Source organism: Monopterus albus, unplaced genomic scaffold (assembly GCF_001952655.1).
Source record: "Monopterus albus unplaced genomic scaffold, M_albus_1.0 scaffold15.1, whole genome shotgun sequence".
NCBI lineage: Eukaryota > Metazoa > Chordata > Actinopteri > Synbranchiformes > Synbranchidae > Monopterus > Monopterus albus.
In genome coordinates this window covers 2,503,419-2,520,525 of record NW_018127895.1, presented here as the reverse complement: position 1 = coordinate 2,520,525, position 17,107 = coordinate 2,503,419, and the positions used below count along the sequence as shown (strand labels likewise).

General features: G+C 40.3%; 1 protein-coding gene across 1 annotated transcript in view; it reads left to right on the top strand.

Moving 5' to 3' along the window:
* The window catches only part of fbxw7 (F-box and WD repeat domain containing 7), a 78,452-nt gene that overhangs the window by 40,091 nt on the left and 21,254 nt on the right, over positions 1-17,107 (top strand).

The following is a 17,107-nucleotide window of genomic DNA, read 5'->3' as shown; positions in this document are numbered from 1 at the left end:
TCCTTGTCAAGAAACGCCATGAAAATACGAAACCCAGCATGTATCCTTCTAACAAGCATTGACTGTCTATCTAAACCCAGATGTAGCTTATTCCTCTGTGCCGCAGACCCTCCTTCATTGTGCAACAGCTTTCAGAAAAACATAAATTCGCCACACTCTTGCACTGTTTATCATTATGATAAACATGGGCACAGTGGTTTATTTTGAGCTGATGTCACATGCATTGTCCTGCTGCTATAAACACTCACCAGCACACTAAATCTGCATCTGAAAATAGCCCCAACAGATGCACTTTTTACTCTCGTTTGGGCAACATTTATTCAAAACTACAGAGCCCAGATGTTGTAGGAATTACTGTGCATTTAAAAATTCAGTACAACAAAATGGCCTTGGGGCTGAGTATAATACCCAGGCTGGGGAAGTCAGGTAGTACTGCGAGATGAACTAGCACATTGTTGGTTTAGGTTTTTTAATGGGATTTTTTTTTTTTGATTTGAAAAATTTGGACTGTTGCCAGGCTTTAATGCAAAACCGTGCTCTTATTTCAGTTGACAGATGCCAGGGAAAGTACAAAGTTGTAGGCAAACACTATGTAATTACAGATTAGGCAGATGTGGATAGATTACAGTCATGTGTCTGAGTTTTCTTTTACCGGTAAATAAAATGTATCTAACAACTTTGAGAGCAATACTGGTGTAATGTTGAAAAATGTGTAATGTGATGGCAAATCAACAAACCTCTTCATTTTTATAACTGCCGTCATTTTTAGCCCGACATATTCCCATCTTTTTAAAACAATCTAGTTAAACAAGTAATACAGCCATGAAGATATCTACAGTGTCCCTGAAATATAATAAAATAAAGAGCGAAGTAACAGAACTTGTCAGTAAACCCAGTTTTACACAGCTACATCGTTTTGACTTGCCTGACATTTGAAATCTCGATTTTTCTGGTTGCATTTGACTTAAAGGTCATGAAATATGACAGAGAAACTGAAAATGACTGAAAGTGATGATACCCTTTGACTTCAACATTCTCTGCTGGAAGTAAGCCGAGGTTTTGTGAAGGGTCAGTGTAGTCCAGAAATACAGCACTTTATCAGTTGTGAGTTCCATTAAATATACATTTCAGCAGTTTTCTTACCACTGATTTGAATATCTGGTCTGATGAGGAGTTCAGCTGCTGTGTAGCTGGAGATGAGGTCTAGATAATCTACTCTGGTGCTGACCTCTCCTTGAGTGATATTGACCCCCAAGTTGTGTTTAACATTTTTGAAATTGGGAAGAAGAAGGCTGTCACAGTGCACTGGTGCCCTCTAGAGAGGAGGTCGCACGCTGGCACAAACACACATACACCACGTTCACTTTATTCATTTTGTGCCACCAAGCTGGTAAAATAAAGTTGTTGGTCGTGTAGACAGCAGGATCTTTGCACCACTTTTGCGCCACCAGATTTCATTTACTCATAGTGTTTAAGGTACCAGTTCAGTTACCAAATGTTTGGTCTGAATTCTTTTTTTTTTGTCTGGTGTAAACTGCAAATCAGCCCCCCCCTTCCCCATCTTTACAAAGATGGCGTGGTTTATTTTAACAGAGAACATTAAAGCCGTCTATGCTGCTGCGATGTGAGAGTAGGCCAGTGTGTGCTGAGGGGAGTCTATTTTTGGGGAAGTTGTTCCAAGCTCGCTTGCATTTTCCACTCTCGTGCTCATTTCATTGACTAGCCAGTTGGCTGTGTAAATATAGGTTCTTTTTAGGAAACATGGGAAAAGTAAAGGAATAAAAGTGACAGCATGTTTACTGGTTGCATATAAAACACTGGCACATGCTGTTGAAGGTTATTACCGAATTACAGCTCTTAAATTTATAATGAATCTGTAAAGACTTGTCTCTTTTAAAGTGAGGAAAAGCCTGATTGTTGGGTTCCTGTTTGTAGGTATCACTAAAGCATATAAAGTGATATTTCTGACAACTCTATCAATCTCATAAGGAATTGTGTTGAGTTTTAACAATCCCTATGCGTCTAGCGAATTGTAAAGGCCAACATTTTAAATGTTGAGCATTCATGCTCACTAGTTGGCCCCAGGAGAACATGCACCATATAAATAGGAGGGTATGTTTACTTTCCTCCTGCTATCTGCTGTTTCGGTACCTGCTACTACAGATGCCGGTTAGCTGGCCCTCAGGCTAGATGTCGTTTCAAGGTAAACAGCTCATCAAGATGAATGTCAGATTTTGGAGGATAGCAATTGACAGCTTGAGCTAACATTTTCTGCCACAAGGAGAACATTTGCATGTTACAGTGGTTTATATCTTGACCTACAGTAGGCGTTAAATGGATAGATATTTCCAAGTTAATGTAACAACATTGACCTTAAACTGAACATACTGACAGGATGATGGCTCCTTGTTATTTCAGGCAATTTATAACCCACAACTTACCAATGGAGGAGAGTAGGCATATATTCTCACTTGATTTATTTCTCTCAGAACAGGGACACCAAATGGCCACAAGTGTGTGTGTGTGTGTGTGTGTAATGGAAAACTCACATACTGTGCTAATTTTGGAACCAAAAACAACCAGTATTTTACAAAGAGGTTTATAGTTGGTTTGAAGACACAGGACCATGTTTTGCAAAAGTTATTTGAGAGAAACTTGCAACTTAGAGGGCATACTGTTGGACTTGAGACTACTTTAAATAGACAGTGATGAGCAATATGGGTCTAATAATATTTTAAACAGCTAAACCATGTATAACATGGCATAACATCTTGACCTATCTCTGCCACTGTTCACACCCACAAAATACGTGGATCTGAAAACCACCAAAAACAAAAGCTTATTTAATTCTTGCATTTCATTAGCTATTATAGTGAGATGCTTGAAAGTCACTCAGCCACTTTCAGCACAAACTCATGTCTAGGACTCGCACTTCACCAGGTGTATGACTATGCATTATGTTTTGCCTCTTGCAGGGCTCTTGGGGAAATCTTGAGTTTTTTTTAGCCATGGCATGAAGCACTACACATAAACACACACACTCCCACTCTGCATTTTCACTTCAGCATTCAGTGGGTGTATGGGAACCACCTTACCAGTTATTAATGCAGACCTATTCTGTGCATTAGTTTGACTTAGACCCTGATAGGTTTTGCTTTAAGCCTCCTATTCTTGTTGTTGTTAATCTGGATTTCGGTGCATTGTTATTTTTATGGGGTCCTTATATGGTGGAACATACTTTAGTTTTCCCCATGTAAAGCAAAAATTACTGCAGAAGAGTAAAAAAAAAAAACATCAAATTTATTCTGCTTACCATTAAATACATGCAGCCAGTCTGTTCTGTGTGTAGCTTCTGCAGTAGTGTCAAGTTTTTGTCTGTGCGCGTGGCCTGGTATTTACTCATGCTGCACAAATGTGTTTACACAGTCATATTGTGGGGACTTGATGTACTTATGGGGACAAAAAGGAAGACCCCAAAATGTAAATCATTACATTTTAGAGTAATAACTTGGTTTAATGTTGGAGTAAGATTAGGTTTGGATTAGGCAGGTGGTGGCTGTGGCTATGGCTAGAATAAGTCTCTAGGAAATTAATGTAAGTCAGTGTCAATTATGGGCAAACAACGGCATGTGTGGAGGGTGAAATAAACACACGTGCAAGCCATCCAAGGTTCACTGCTCCTCTGCCCTTCTTGAAATGAAACATTTATGACCCTTGACCCATGTTGTTCCATGTAGCCCTTTAAATCCTGGGAGACACGTCTCCCTGCATCACTACCATCCAACTACACTCTGTAACAATTTGTCTGAATTTTCTCAGTATTGTGTTATTACTGCAGTAGACTAGAGCTTATACATGTTTTAACATAATTTATTGATACCGTATTGAACATCTCAGCACTCTAAATGGGCAGTGCACCTCTTTGCAATTGTCACATGGCTGGGAATAACAGAGTTTACGGGAACCCTCCCATACGCAGCCCCGACATTAATTAGTTCTTCAAACCCCTCGCCATTCACGATGTTAAAAGGCCTGATGTCTTTACAGCCAAAACTGACACACTTATCTGTCATCGCTTGTTTCACCTTTTCAGGGATGGGTTTTGATGTTGTAACAAACGATTTGATTGTAGGTTGATTCTGGGGCCTGGCACAGCATTGCTCAACATGTTACATTTAAGAGAATGTTACATTTCTTGCATTTTACATAACCCACTGGGTCATTGTTCTCGTTATGCACATGTTCAAAATGTTGCCACACCTCAGACTTAGCTGCTGCTGGTGTAACCAAAAAATATACAGGCAAGCCTTTGTTTCACCTCATCCATCTTCGTTCTTCGCAATGCATCTTTCTCGCGCTAATTGAAACGCATCATGTGACCATTCATTTAACGCGCGAGCCCGAGTAAAAATGATAGAAATTAAGCCCGACCCGTGCCCGACGGTCGGTTCGGGTTCGGGCTAAGAATTACAGCTCTGACTGTCATATGACCAGTTCTTCTTCAGAACAATGCGCTCCACTCTTGATCCCCTAATGTGTAAACATTCCAGCCAAGATTCCTTTTCTTATTAGCTCGCATTGCCTCAGCCAAAGAAGGCTACTTGATCCTTGCTCCCAGCAGTGTGGCAGATTAAGCACAGTGAATATGATCTCATGGTGGAGTATACTTGATGAACTGAATCATTGTATTACTTCCATCTTCTGGTGTGTTCTCTCGCCACAAGCAATATTAGTTTCCCTCAGCCTGTTTTGTTAATAGCCCCACGTCCCTTGTGTTCAGTGCACACTACTTTTAAGTGTCTGTATTTGTTAATGTGAAGAAAGGCATAATACGTTTTAGTGCCATTTCTGAGTCTCACTTCATTACTGGCAGAATTTGATAGTAATAACAACAAGCTAATACAGAGAAATATGTTCCTCCTTGTTTGTGTTGATGCATTTGCTCCCCTATTATACTCTATATGTTCACATACAGTATAATAGGACAGTGTGAAGAAGAGTTTGTTTCTTTGGAACTTCAGGTTTTTAACCTTGACATTTGCTACATATTTTACAATGACTATGTTTGATCAAATTAAGCAAATTTATTAATTAAAGATGAATATAAAACAATTTGAATAAAATTGGCATTAAATGTACCAATTAATTAACTTGTTTCATTAATTAAAGATGAATATAAAACAATTGGAATAAAAATGGCATTAAATGTACCAATTAATTAACCTGTTTTATTATTCTGACATTTAATTTGAACAAATCAATGAATTTTCAAATTTATTTTTTTAGTTTATCAAACTATCGTTGTTAATTTGTCATCCGGCACACATGGCAAAACTGACTTACTGGTCCTGAACCAGGTGGGAATCCTCACTTTATGATCTGGGAACAGAGAATAATTACAGGTTAGCTCCCCCCCCAATCTACCCTCTCATCGATTTAGTTTAATTCATATGCACTTTATGCACTTTCAACATTGTAAACATACATATGTTACTTTACACACTAAAAAGTATATTTACAATCACAGCATCCTGCAGTTTGGCTTTAGTTAATGTGTACTTCAGTAAACTTGGTCATTTCCAGTTCATGTAAGTTGCATTGAAGTTACACTGCATCATTCATTTGCACCAACAAAACCTTTATACACTTTGATGTGTCAGCTTTTGATCTCTCTTTAAAAATATGGCATTTATCTGAGGATCACTTTGTGCCAACATGTCAGGCACTTAAAAGGTTGCTATCATCCACTTTGCTGGTGGTTTATCACAGATAACAGTAATTCAAAACAGTCACTTTAGACAAGAGCCTTGCCTTTTGAAAGCACCGCCAGTAGGCGCATCTAAACAAGATCAAATGTGCCCTTCACTCTTTGGAAATTGGGTTGTGTATCTTCATGGGAGTCACGTATTTCACTCTTCTTTCATATTTTTTTCGCTGCCCATTTGTGCCACTCTTAATGCAGCTATAAGTATAGGGCTGACAAAATAAGAGCATTGTTTTCAGCTTTCATCTGAACAGACTTGCAGAATGCTGCACTTACATTCTTTCCACATTTCCTCATCAGTCACTCTCACTTGTTAGTAGAGTCCACCTTGGTTTAATCCTAGTTTAATCTTCAGAAAAGGCAGATACAACAGCTATAGTACCTCATCCTGAAGACTAAATTGCATCCTAGCCTTCTCTGATCATTTGCATGCTACATGTCTTTCTCCTTCTGGAACTTTGTCATCCTGCACATTGTGTAAAAAGTATTGCACCATTTATCTTGCCAGTGAAGTGGGTACTGTCCTGAACTCTTTGCTCTTTGTTGCTCACCTTTTTGTTACATTGAGTAAGATACGACAGTTTATAATATATAATAAGTGAACATTCCCCTCAAACACTTTAGATTCCCTGCTTCCTCAGGCTTAGTGAGAATGCATATTAGTATTATTGGTAGTGCCTGAACTGTTTCTGAAGGTACCGGTCCTCTTCCATCATAGCATAAGCTTACATAAAGAGAATGGTGGGTTTGAGTGTGGACTGTACTTGCAGACCCCTGGGAAGCTTAAAAGGTATTGGCAAGATTTCATAACAGGACAAACACTTATCAAAAGTGCTATATTTTATTTACATTACACATCCCTTTTTATTATACAGAGTATGTGAAGTTATTTGTGTTATTTTCAGTAATAGACATATTCCATTACATTGCAGCTCTGTGAGGCTCTACTTAATGCTAACTAAATGATAATGTCAGTCACAGGGACAGTGGTTTCCTCTGTTGGTACCTGAGGAAAAGCCAGAAGATTGTCAAAGCTGGGTGGTTATAACCTCTGTGGACTGTGAATGTTTGCACAAAATTTCATAACAGTTCATCCAATAGTTGTTGAGATATTTTAGTCTGGACAGACACGCATCCACAGTGATGCCTTAATGAAAACTGAGGTTAATGACCAGATGAAGTATGACCGATCAGTATATTTGTTTATGTAACTGTTATTAATAGCCTGTGTTAAACGGCATCCTCTGATCTGCTTAGGTTAAGGTCAAATCTCAGCTCAGAAGCATATTTTCTTTTGATAACCTGTATTTGGATCAGCAAATACTCAGATTATTTCTTTGTTTGGAAAGATAAAGTGTGGTACGGGTAGGTGGTGTTTCAGATTAGATCAGATCAGTAACACCTGACGGAAAAAAAATGCCAAAGGCAGTGTGATGCGTCAGTTTCTATGGTGAATTTGGGTCAAGGCATGCAACCAAGACACTGTCAGAATGTCCACACATGGTTTCCCAGCACCTTCTCGAGCATATTTAAGGATCTACAGATGACAAGAAACACCCAGCAGGCACAGTTTGGCTCACTCTGCTTCATCTGGGATGCAGAGTGGTAATTCAGGATGATTAAAGATGTTTATTCCTTTCTGTGTAAGCGCTGATGCTAACCCCGGCCAAGTTTCACCTGGCTCATCACACACATTTCCATAACCCCTCTTTCATTTCTGAATGAAATATGACAGCTCAGGCTGGATCCAAATGCAAAACCAGATAGACCTATCATGGGATATGGGATTAGAAATGGAGGAAAATGTTAATACTTCTATGGTTTTCCTGTACAATTTTCCATTAGAAAATATACAATATAACTTCCACCTCCACTAGATAAATTGCAATTTTTAAATAAGTTATTTGACTTGCAGAAAATTCAAGTTCCATTTCTCTACTTGGCCAAAAGCTGCTTTACACTTTCTAGACAGTCCTAAGTGGTCAGCTTTGCTCGTTTCAGAACTTTATATGTAATCTAGGGTGTTACTCGACTGGTACTAGTGCTAGACCCTTAAGATTATTATACTTCAAATATGTTTACTCTTATCCTTGACATTTATTTGCTAAAAACTGTAGCTGTACAATTCCTACTATCTACACTGTAAAAATGAGTGACAAATGAAAGCGTCTACTGTTTTGTTGGTGTTATTGATTTGATCAACCATAGATGATGCAAACTATTGGTATTTTGGGAGCTTGTGATGGTGCCGCCTATGTAGAAAATCCCCTCCCCCATAAGCTAAGTAAATAAACTTGACTTTGACAGAACCTCACTCACTGAATCTGCTGCTCAACTTTGCAAGCTATTGTAGATCAGTTACAATGAGGATCAGGGCAAAATAGGCTGTGGCTCTTGGAGTGGGGTCACAAATTTCAGCTTGAAGCTTTTTTCTTACAACCGTGTTCAGCAAGCTGGCACTGAGCTGATGGATTTGAGTATAATACTTGTGACCGGACAATATAACAGTTGAGCCATTAAAGTCCTTAAAGTGCAAGGAGTTACAAATTCGGTCATTGACTACATTTAGAGCAACACAATGAAGACCTGTGAGATAAACTAGTGACGCAGCGTCCATTTTAATTGTCACCACAGTCCTCAGGTGAGGTTGTTTGTATCATAGCTGCAAAATTAAACAGATGTGTGCTGCCATTGCCTGAAACCAGTGAGTTGTTTGATGGACATATGTGCGTGTTTATGCCTTATTCCTTGCTGAATTTCCCATTTGTGGCATATGATTGCATTTTGCTTGTGATGCTCCAGTTCAACTGGTCCAATGACACCAAGAACCTGTTCGTTTTTTTTTTTTTCTGGCTGACGTCATCAGTGACTAGTCGACTTCAACTCAAGTTTCATAACAAAAACATTGATTGGAAAAAAATTGGAAGTTCAACCACTAGTTTAGACATGTTTTGATATTGGATATGATACAGCTTACAGATTTTGTTTTGTGCTTCTGTTTGAGGTTTGTGAAGTTACGAATTTGGTGTGGCTATTGGTCAACTTTGCTATGAAGAAAACCATTTTACTGCATATTAAAAGTTTGAAAATGGAGCAAATTTATAATTTTCTGTGCGAATAATAAGGCACAATTTCTCAATTCATTGTGCAATTGTTAACTGGTTGTTCACTTTTTCAAGGCTTCTCTACTTATATAAATTTTAGAATGCTACATCTGCTTAAAACTTACATTTCTAAATAATTGCCAGTAATTGCAAATACTCACCTCTGTTCTCCATTTATTTTCCATGAGCCTCATTGGTGCCACCAGGGAGATGCAGCACCTCTGACTCTTGCTTTAATTTCTTTTTTGACCTGACCCCTTCAAACCTGATTGTTTTAGTCGCGTGGGTGGCTGTAGGATATGTTAATTCAACTCCATGCAGATGATGCTATTATTATCCTTCACACAATGCTGTGATCCATGGTTTCCTTTTTCATCAAACCTCCCCCACACACATTGCATCTGTCCACCCTGGAATGGGGCTCACACTTCACCGTTTCAGAAAAATCTTCTGAGAAAGACCTCCTAGTCCTCATTTTTTCCACAGAGAGGACAATCGCACAATGACATGGCCCTGTTTAGTGATGCATCACTGCGCAAGAAGTATTTGCCTCCTTCAAGTTCACCACCTCACATTAAACATTTGCTCAAGAAAGCCAATTTTTCTCCTGTAGGGTCGCTTTTTCCCCACCAACATCTGCTGATTTGGACTAGTTGGCCTCTAGTCTCACTAGACAGGTGTTAAACCTATTATTCTTCTAGTGCTGAAAAATTTAATCAGTTAGTCGCTCAACAATAATCTCACATTGATAATCAGTTTAGGACTGCAACTAATAACTTAATCAATTAATCATTAGGCTTATACAGTGATAGAAAATATCAAAAATGCAGTTTGTCAAAGCCTAAGTTGGCAGATTAAAATAGCTAGATTTATGTTAAAAACGCTGTCATGAAATAATATTAAAAAAAAACGTTTGGCATAAAAATGGCTTTTTGTTAGTCAACTACTTCAATCAGTCGTGTTAGCTCTAAATCACTTGTTTTCATTTATCAGGTCAAAAATACTGAGGAGTTCCAAGGATGCTCAACTTATGTGCAAACTTTCTAAGTATCTGTGGAGTCTGTGCGCTGAAACCTTGGAACCTTGGCTCTGATAATGCCTGTTGTTTGTGCACAGTCAAATGAGACAGCATTTGCATTTCCCCACAAGCTATCCATTGCACTGCGGTGTAATGAGCGTATTTTTTATAGGCCTCTGCTGTTCTAATATTGCAGCAAAAGGAGCCAATGTCTGATGGAAAACTATTAGTTGAAAATGCCTGTTTGCTGATCATTTGCTTTGAAAGACACTGGTTTGGTGCAGCTTTATGTCTGTCCAGCAGGATTTTGGTTTTGGTAAGCAAGACGTTGGTACAGGGGTAAGAGGTCTGTTAATGCTTTACCAACCGGCAGAAGGGGAATCACAAAGGAGGCCATCGGACTATTGAAAGGCCACAGTGCAACTCCTCTTGCATGCCAAGCATTCCAATGTGCTGTGTAAAGGTTGGGACGGCAGAAAGCAACCAGGGGCCTTTCTCACGAAGGCCACCTTACACACAAACACACACAGACAATGCCTGAAGCAGTCTGATGCATCCCAACATCCACTGATCTCAGTGTTTTTCAGGGTGTATTACTACTGTGGGAAAATGTGATTAAAATGCACAGAGTAGGTAAGTTTCTCTACACCCGTCATATCCACTCAAATGATTTATATCTTTATGAATCCAGGCTTTTTTCACACACAACTCTAAATCTCCGAGCATCTGAGTGTCGTGTCACATGAGTTTCTTTGTCTAGTCTGAAATACAGCAAGTCTGTTTCAAACTGTGGTGGATTTTTGAGACCTTGCTTGCCAAAAGCACTGATTTTCCCACTGGGCTGGGTCACTCAGTAATTACAGGTGTAAGCCAGAAGCGTCTGAAGGGCTGCCAGATCTCACTGCTCCTTCACCTGTGAATATAGCCTTCCCAGGTCTCCTCATTGTTTCCCCTGTTTCGATGATCTAATGCCAATGTATTGTTAGGTAGCAAATGCTGAATACCTACTAAAACTAATGGCTTGGTCCAAACTGGTCTAAACTGTATATTTAAAACATTTCGGTATGGGGAAAATAAATGTTCTGGCATGTTCAGAAGCCAGCACAGTGATGCTCAGAGTTTAATTTAAAATACAAACAAATGTCAGGGTTTATAAATGACAACTGCCAGACATGAGGACCTCTCGTTAGCTAAAACGCTGAAACTATAGCTGCTAGACCTAAAAGGTGGCCTTCTTTTGCAGAGAGAGTGTGACAAAGACAGAGCAAAAACCAGGGTCAACATCGGTTTGGCTTTTTGATGTGGAGAGAGTAAAAAAACAAAACAAGACCAAAGATAAAGGACCCAGATTTGATTCAGGTGTGGCATTTTTCCTTCTGGACACGCTAGCATCTAAACCTAATGTGTTTGTTTTGGTTACATTAGCAAACTAGCATGGTCACGATTTTACCTTTGTATTGAATTGATATAATTTTAATTTGGAGTAATTTCAGTTTTGTGTACCATTAGTGCTTTAAATGACATTGGCAGTAACCAGAGCGTTCTGCTGAATTGACAAATTTACTTTTCAGTCAGCTAAAGCTAGTTTCGGATTTGAGGCTACGTTTTGTACAGTTTGACACAACCAGGCAATTGTATTTTACGTTGTTGCTAGGAAACAGGATGGAATGGTAGGGGCAAAGAGCATTTAGGAATGAACTATGGTGTCAACTTGTTTTTGAGTCACACTAGACCCTCCAGGCTGAAAAGAAGCCGGGCGGGGGCCGAGGGGGCTGGAGTCAATCCCAGCTGACACTTAGTCCACCCTGGACAGGGTCGCCAGTCTGTCACAGGGCTGATACTTAGAGACACACAACCACACACGCTCCTACGGGCAACTTAGAGTCGCCAATCAACCTAAGCTGCATGTCTTTGGACTGTGGGAGGAAGCCGGAGTACCCGTAGAAAACCCACGCAGGCACAGGGAAAACATACAAACTCCATACAGAAAGGCACCGGGTCAGCACGGGCTCGAACCCAGAACCTTTTTGCTGTGTTAACATTGCTAACCACCACTTCCCTGTGCCGCCCCCAGCCAGTATCTTCCATACTGAAATGCAAATATCGACTTTTTCATGTGTGGGGAAATGAGTAGGTGCAGCTGACATGGATCCATTCGAGACTTTTTGTCATGATCTGTTAACTTTAACGTATTTAATGCAGCACTCCAGTGCAGCTTGTTTAACATATGTAAGCAATGTTGGAACATCTATTCAGATCATTTATATATGTAAGTAAAATGAGCAATAACACACTATAAAAACATAATAAATATCAAAATGAAATGTACTTATTATATTATCAGCTGGTTCTTATCATTGATAGATGAGCATGTAAGTACTTTAATGTTGTAGTTGGTGGCGGGGGAGCTCATTTTAACAGTTTTTAGATTGTTCTGAGTAGTTCAGCACTGCAGCATATTTTATAGAGCTGAAAGAATTGTTTGATCAGCAGAAAATGCATCAACAATAATTTAGATTCTTTGGAAAAATACTTATTTTCTGGAGTAACAAGTACATTTTCCTCCTTATAGGTAATGGAGAAGTATAAAGTAGCATAAAATGGAAATACTCTAGTAAACAGTACAAGTATTTGCATATGTACCTCAGGTCGTGGGTCACTGTAAACTACTGTAATCTACTGTCATTTCTGCAACAAACTTAAATATAATCTATATGCAGAGAAGTGCTATTAATGAAGGCAACACCTATGTAAAAATAAAGTGAGGCTCAGACCCAGGGTACTTTCCCTCCTGTTCTCTGTGTGCCTCCTGGTCTGCTGGGCATATGTCCCCCGGTACCCTGCCCGCAGAGGATGCGCTGCGCACAGTGTTGAATGCTGGACTGCACCATTCCTGCCGCCTCCACCGGGGATGCTGTAATCTCATCCTGATTGGAGGAGCCGCCGTGCAGCCTGAGAAGAGGAAGGGGGCACTGCTCTGAGCTCTGACGCTCTCCCCGCCACTCCTCCCCCTTTCAGCCGAGTGTCACCCTCCTTCTCCCTCATCTGTTCTCTCCAGGCTCGCTGAGGCTGGTCCGCGGCGCACAAACCTCTGGGATCGTCGCATCGCATTGTTCACCCACCGACCTAGCCTATTAAAGTCGGCGTGACATGGCGGAGCTTTTATCTTCTTAGAGAGAGAGAGAGAGAGAGAGAGAGAGAGAGAGAGAGAGAGAGGAAAAGACGTTTACCGGGGAGGCTCTTGCATGCGCGCCGGTCCGGTCTCGTTCCCGAGCATGTTCACATCAGAGGCAGCGTCGGATTTACCTGAGAGTACACTGCCCTCACACTGTCACAGCCATCTCCCCAGCACACGCACAGATTTGGACTTCAACGATTGTCACTGAAGAGGAAAAAGGGAAACACTCCGGATTACAAGGATGGGGTTCTACGGCACTTTAAAGATGATTTTCTACAAAGTGAGTAGGATTTGTGCATGTATTCACCGCCCGTGCTGCCTCCAGCACATCCCCGTCTCCTTGTATTTAATGTTTGACTCGCTCTGTCGCCCTCATTATCTTTGACGCGCCTCTCACGGCAGATTGGACGGACGCTGCGGAGGATGAACAGCAGTGTAGCAGACCCCCAGAGACTCGGCTTTAATTGCCGGGGCCTTTATGTTATATTAACCCTATGTTCAGTGTTGTAATATCACGACGCAATTTGGCATCCTTGCCCTTCATAGTAACTTCAGCCACCGCCGCAGTTCTGCTGTGATTAGTGTTTGTACAGGCGTTACGGCTGTGGAACTGTTAGGGCCATTTCATTCGGCGATGTTGGGTGGATATATGTGCGCGTCTATGCCTTATTCCCTGCTGAATTTCCGTTTGTGGATGGCATATGATCGCATTTTGCCTCTGATGCTCTCTGCACCTGTACATCCACTGTGGTCCTCTCTTGCACAGAACCTCAAGCTACAGCATACATACAGTACATACTACATATCGCCTCCTTATAAGCTTCTTGCTGTTTATACATGCAGGCTTAATTTTTGGTAAATAAACACCAGTTTCAAGCTCACTCAGCCAGTATTATCTGCAGTCCTCCCCAGCTACCAGGGTTATTAGATTCTACATTATGCAGCAGCGGTTATCTAGCACTGACCAAAGTGACTGTCAGAAATGCATGTGTGTGATCGGTCTGCGGTTGCCTGTTGGAGTAGCCTGTTCCCTGACTTTGTGCACTCCCCTCAGGCTCCAACCACAGATAATGGGTCACTGTGTCAGACTCTGTGAGGTAGAATATCCTTAAGGATGTTGGGTGTATTCTGCTGGATGGCAGCCATTAAAACTGCTCCTTTTTATTGGAAACACAGCACAAACAAAAATATGAAAGGGAACATGCAACGCGGAGTCTATAATGTAAACAAATGTAATGATCACATATTCAAAATCTGACTCTTAACGCTCCTGTGAGGTGGGTTTTTCCTTTTTTTGTGCGTGTGCAGTTGGTCTGTGTGGTGGTGAGGCTTTAACTCAATCATAATTAAATGAAAATGTCGTTCCTAATCAATGGTTAGCTGTTTAAAGATTAAAGATTTTGCTCATTTGTATTCTCAACCCATTTTGTGGATTTACCCAAGTAAGCGCCAAGAATTCGTATATTTTTTGCTGCTGTTTGCCTGCACCAGCAGAAAGTGGAGCACCAGTTATTTAAAAGACCTATTCAACTTATATTTCCTTGTGTGATTGCAGTTTTGGTCCTTGTCAGTCTTGCAGTTTGATTGCTCTCTCCAAACGGTCAGTTCTCGGATGCAGGTCTCATGACATGATGAAATCGTTTCATGTCTGCTTGTAACACTTTTTGAAAAATGAGAAAAGATTTTTCAAGTGACTGATGCCGCAGGATGTAGCCTCTGTTGAAATGAATCAACACATTATGTAAGAGTGATTGCTGTCTTTAAAATATCATTAACTCTCGCCGTATCCATCTGTCATGCTTTTGGCCAAATAGGGAAGGGGAAGACAACAGGAAGGAGGGAGGACTGATTAGTAGTGATTTACAAACACTGTGCTCTCTGCTCAACCTTTTCCCAGGCTGAAACATAAGAAGAAGCTGGTTACACACAGTTTTTTTCTCCTCTGCATTTATTTTGATGTTTTCTTACATGTACACATTTAGAGGCACACACACACACCCACCCCCACACCCACACACCCACCCACACACACACACACACACACACACACACACACCCAGGCTCTCCTTGGCTACTGAACTGCCATTGCAGTGAGATCACCATGTTAAGAACAAGACAGTTGGGTTTTAGAGCCAGATCTTAACAAGCAGGGATATCAGATAAACCACTTGTTGTATTTTGTAGCGGTTAAAGAAGCTCTTTAAGACAAATATGTATAATGTAGACAAAATGGACCTAACAGTTTGAATACATGTACATGGTCATTACCAGTTAGATTAAATTTCCCAGTGCCTTTTTCTGTACATGTCCAACGTGGATTACTTAAATGTTTTAAGGGCTCTCTCCTCAAACCTCTCTGCAGCTTCACACAACATGAGCTGACTTGTGAGGAAAAGATCACAAATCTCTGGTCAGATCATAGTCAGGGGGCAGTTAACCTGCAGTACATGTTGGTGTGCTAGTCACATACCTCTGTTAGCTCAGGCATCCGTTATCAATGGTGCATTATTAAATACTGAAAAGGGATTCTGTATTTCTACACAATGCATGGGTGCAGTTGCTGATATCCTGCTTATTATTCAGTGTTTCTGATGTTAGAATTGAATGTTTTTGACTTTTTTTTTTTGGGTTCATCATTGCTCTGATATATTGCCTGCTGTTCTCAGAACTCAAACATGCCCCTGAGACTGAAAACACAAAGGACAAACACACACTCACCAAATTATAGTGATAAAAAAACCACACATTTGAGGAGAGACGTGCAATCATGCCACTGTAAATCCAAACAGAATGGAATCAAATGTCCAAGGCTCTTCTGGTTTACAACATTTATAGCAACACTACAATAACATAAACGCATCATAGGAACACTGTTTGCCTCCGAGACAAAAAAGGTTGCATTTAAATGTGGTTTCTGGTTCCTGTGAGACATCATCAGTTTCTACAGTAACAGGAGGACAGATGGAAGTTCTCCTACAAATTTTCCAGTACAGGTGGTGTCTGGACTGTGACTGTAGACCAACTGTTGCTACTGTAAATACTTTGCACACAAAACCAAAGTACAAAAGCATGAATTGTTATGCCACCAGTGAAAGAACTTTGTGCAGAACATGGCACATGCTAAAGAATAAATCATTCACCTGCACCATGCCACGGAGTACAGACTCTTTGTTGAATCCTGGATCTACTTAAGGCTTCAATTGTAACACTATGATGAAATGAAGCCCTCATTTAACATGAAACATATTCATCAAAGAACAAGTGTGCACACTTAGAATCAGTGTTCAGTTATTCAGTTAGCTTGTTTATTCACAAGGGACCAGCGATGAGATGGTGATCACTTGCATGTGTAGTGACAGGCACGGGATGAAGAAAATTGGTTTGCCTTAGCCTTTACACCGGCTCCTTAGTTTGTACAGTAGAGTAGGTGGCAACAGGGACTGGGTGGTGTGTGCTCATGCAGGTGATAAAGAATGATGCATGATAAAGAACCGACTCGCTCTTTTTCTTTCTCAGGTTATCGGTTTAAATCAAACTTCATTGCCAGAGAATGCACCCTCTGCTGTCCCAGCACAAGTTTTTGTACATTGTGATTTTATTGTGGAGTTTTGGGTGTGAATTTGTGATGACCTCTGGATTTATATAGGTGTCTGGTTGCCCAAGGATTATTGTTCACTCAACATTGTGCCTCCAATGTGAAAAATAATCAAAACTCAGTATGGTTTAACAAGCACCTGCTTTGTATCATAGTTTCTCCTAATGTTGAGCAGCTTCATTTACAGACACCTTTCTGGTTTGTTATGGAATGTGTTAATAATTTGAATCTCTAGTCTAAACATTAAAGATTAATATTCCATTTGCATACAGCTGCTGCAAGATTGTGGTGGCTGGATTTTAATATGCTGAATTTCAGACAATGTTAAGAAAGTCTGTAACTTGCAAAAGCAACTTTCTGTTTCCACCACTGTTTTTAAAAACCATTATCACTGGAGTCTCTTCTGAAGTTTTCTTTTGGTTCCCAGAACTTGGCTTCAACTTAAAAT